Below are 4,319 nucleotides of genomic sequence, written 5' to 3' on the forward strand. Positions count from 1 at the left end.
CACAGAGTGTTAGACTGGTTTGTGCGGAACCGGCGCGAGGAAAGGAGGCCAGCAGAAAACACCGCGCGGCCCGAAGATCCAAATGCCAACAGACCCATTGCCGGCACCATCAACACCATTGGAGGAACCTCGGTCGGAGGGCCAGCCGAGGAAAGGGTTCCCCCAAAGCGCCCGCGCACCTCTGAAGCCATCTCGTTCTCGGACGAGGATTTGGAAGGAGTTGAAACCCCTCACGATGACGCTGTGGTCATCTCTATGATTGTAAATAAGGTTGATTTAAAGCGCATCTTAGTAGATAATGGAGGCTCGGCAAACATTTTGTACTATGATGCCTATCAAAAAATGGGGATGACAGAAAGCCAGCTTCGGAGAATGAACGCTCCGCTGGTCGGATTTACCGGGGATTCGATCCCAGTGGAGGGTGAGGTCGGCCTTCTAGTCACGGTCGGGCTCGCCCCCTGAGAAAGTACTGTAAGGATGGATTTTCTAGTGGTCCGTCTGCCTTCGGCCTACAACGCCATCCTTGGACGACCAGGGCTGAACGCCCTCTGAGCTGTGGTCTCGACTTGTCACCTGCTCATGCGGTTCCCCACCAGCCAAGGAGTGGGCGAAGCCCATGGGGACCAGTCAGTAGCAAAATGGTGCTATATGGCAACCCACAAAGCAAAGCAACCGGCTAAAACACCAGGCCAAGGGGAGCGACTGGCCGAGCCATCGACTCCAATACAAGGTTGGACGCTCTCCATTGAAACCCTGGAAGCACAGGATGGCCCCCGAAAGAAACGGGTGGAGCCTGGTGAGCTTCTTACCCAAATTTTCTTATAAGAAAATTATCCAGAGCTAACCATGCAGGTCGGCTCCGGCCTGAGCGCCCACGAGAAACACCGCCTGGTCGAGTTTCTGTGGGCCAATATGGACGTCTTCGCCTGGTCACCCGCCGATATGCCAGGAATAGATCCCGAGGTCGTGATTCACCGACTTCAGGTGAAACCGACCTGCAAGCCCGTGCGGTAGAAGAAGCGAGGCTCCACCCCAGAACGACAGCGAGCAGCAGCCGAGGAAGTAGACAAGCTTCTCAGGGCCGGCTTCATCCGGAAGTTTTCCTATCCAGACTGGCTCGCCAATGCGGTCCTCGTCAAAAAAGCCAACGGAAAATGGCACATGTGCGTGGACTACACCGACCTGAACAAAGCCTGCCCGAAGGACAGCTTTCCACTCCCCAGCATCGACCAGCTCGTGGACTCCACCTCGGGGCACCCGCTGCTGACATTCATGGATGCCTTCTCGGGATACAACCAAATCCGAATGGCGCCCGAAGATGTAGAGAAGATAGCCTTCATCACCGACGAGGGCACTTATTGGTACAAAGTGATGCCTTTCGGCTTGAAAAATGCTGGAGCAACTTATCAAAGGCTGGTCAGCCAGATCTTTGAAAACCAAATAGGCCGAAATATGGAGGTTTATGTGGACGACATGCTGGTGAAGAGCCGAATAATGGAGGACCACGTGGCTGACCTCAGCGAAACATTCTCCGCACTCAGAAAGTACTGGATGAAGCTCAATCTCACCAAGTGTGCATTCGGGGTCACCTCGGGCAAGTTCCTTGGCTTTGTGATCACCCAGCGTGGAATTGAAGCAAATTCCGAGAAGATCCGAGCACTGCAGGAGATGGTCCCACTGAGGACGGTTAAGGAGGTACAACGACTCACAGGACGAATCGCGGCTCTGGGAAGGTTTGTTGCCAGATCGGCCGAGCGGTGCCTCCCATTTTTTGCAATCCTCAAGCGGCCGAAGAACTTCTTATGGTCAGAGGAGTGCCAGCAAGCTTTTGAAGAGCTCAGGCATCTTCTTGCCTCCCATCCATTACTCACAAAACCCCAGCAGGGTGAGCTCCTATACTTGTATCTGGCCGTCTCCCCGGTTGCAGTAAGCTTGGTCCTGGTCCGAGAAGAGGATAAGCTTCAAAGGCCAGTATATTACACCAGCCGGGTCCTGAGGGATGCCGAGACCCGATATAGCAAACTGGAGAAAACCATCTTCGCCCTGGTCATCTCAGCTCGGAGACTACGGCCCTATTTCCAAGCCCACACAGTGGCCATACTGACCGACCAACCCATGAAGCAAATCCTACAGCGGTCGGATCGTGCTGGGAGAATCACAAAGTGGGCAGTCGAGCTCGGGAAGTTCGATCTTGAATACCATCCGAGGCCGGCAATCAAAACCCAGGCACTCGCGGACTTCATTGTGGAATGCACTGTGCCGGACGAACCCGAACCCGCACCCACTCCAGCGGAGAAGACCCCGGAGCAGTCATGGACTCTACATGTTGACGGCTCCTCGACCTCGGGGGGTAGTGGAGCAGGCCTCATCCTCACCAGTCCGGACGGGGTGGTTGCAGAGCAAGCTTTGCGCTTCAAGTTCTCTGCCTCGAACAATGTGGCGGAATACGAGGCGCTCGTCGCCGGGCTCAAACTGGCTAAAGAACTGAAGGTTGAAGACCTGAAGGTCTTCAGTGAGTCCCAACTGGTCGTGAGCTAGATTCTGGGAGACTTCGAAGCTAGGGAACCATCGATGCAGAAGTATCTCCAGAAGGTGCGAAACCTCACCTCTACTCTGAGCTCCTTCAACATTCAACATATTCCTAGGTCGGAGAACCTGAGGGCAGACCAACTATAGAAACTGGCGACCTTCCGCATGAGCGAACTTTCCAAAGCAACAATGCTCGAGTATCTCCAAACGCCCAGCACGGAAGAAGCTGAGCCGACCCTCTGCATCGAAACCGAGCCAAGCTGGATGGACAATCTCATCAGTTATCTGCAAGATGAAGCCCTCCCTAACGATGAGCTTGAGGCTCGCCGAATCAGACGTCTGGCCTCCCGATACGTATTGTATGAAGGTAAGCTCTACCGGAGATCCTTCACCTCTCCCCTCCTCAAATGTCTCCGCCCGTCAGAGGCGGACTATGCTATGCGAGAGGTTCATGAAGAAATTTGCGGAAACCATTTGGGAGGCCGAGCACTGGCCCACAAGATCCTCCGCCAGGGATACTACTAGCCCACACTTCAGAATGATGCAACAAACTTCGTCTGAAGGTGCGATCGGTGCCAGCGGAACGCCAACATCCAGCGCCAACCCTCGGCCCCGCTGACCTTGATCAGCGCCTCCTGGCCATTCGCCGAGTGGAAAATCGACATCTTGGGGCCATTTTCTCTAGCAACTGGGCAGACGAAATTTCTAGTCTATCGACTACTTTATCAAGTGAGTCGAGGCCGAGCCAGTGACCCGAATTAACGAGCAGAAGATGCGGAACTTTGTTTGGAAGTCGATAATTTGCAGATTTAGACTCCCCCTCATCCTCATATCTGACAACGGCCGCCAGTTCGACAATATTCATTTTAGAGAATTCTGCTCCGAACTCGGCATCGACCACCGCTTCACCTTGGTCGCCCATCCACAGACAAATGGACCGAGGTAACAAATCACACCATTATGTAGGGACTCAAGGCCAGGCTTGACCGGTCCAAAGGGCAGTGGGTCGAGGACTTATACAATATTCTCTGGGCCTACCGGACTACATTTCGGCTACCTACCGGCGAGACTCCCTTCAACCTGGTGTATGGAACAGAGGTTGTCATCCCTTTGGAGATTGGACTCCCCTCACCGAGGGTGGAGTGCTACGATGCTGACTCCAACTCCTCTCAGCTCAGAAATAATTTGGACCTTATTGAAGAGGCGAGGGAAGCCGCCCGAGTCCGTATAATGAGATACCAACGGAAGACGGCGCAGTACTACAACGCCAAAGTCAAGGCCAAATCTTTCAAAGTGGGGGACCTTGTCCTCAGAAGAGACGAAGTTTCTCATTCAACCGAGCAGGAAAAACTGGCCCCGAATTGGGAAGGACCTTACCGGATCGTACGTGTCCAGTGGCCCGGAGCATACAAGTTGGAATCCCTCGAAGGGACCCTCATCCCACGGGGCTGGAATTCCGAAAACCTTCGGATGTACTACCAGTAGAGCCCTAAGGGGTCCTCGATGATCGGGGGCATGAGTCCCGCCTCCTCCTCATGATAATCTGTAGTTCTTTAATCATGTTATGTTTTTTTTGATATTGGGATATTTGTGATCCTCAGACTACTCGACCAAGCTCGGATGTTCGACTCAGCTCGGACGCCCGACCAAGCTCGAATGCTCTAGTCAAGCCTGAAGCGCCTCACTGCGCCGATGTCGAGCTCAGTCTCGATCTCCCTCAAATCCCTCGACTAAGGTCGGGATGCCCCGTGTGTCGATAGTGCGTTCCCAGATCCCTCGATCTCGGAAAG

The sequence above is a fragment of the Phoenix dactylifera genome, unplaced genomic scaffold, assembly GCF_009389715.1.
Source record: "Phoenix dactylifera cultivar Barhee BC4 unplaced genomic scaffold, palm_55x_up_171113_PBpolish2nd_filt_p 000253F, whole genome shotgun sequence".
NCBI lineage: Eukaryota > Viridiplantae > Streptophyta > Magnoliopsida > Arecales > Arecaceae > Phoenix > Phoenix dactylifera.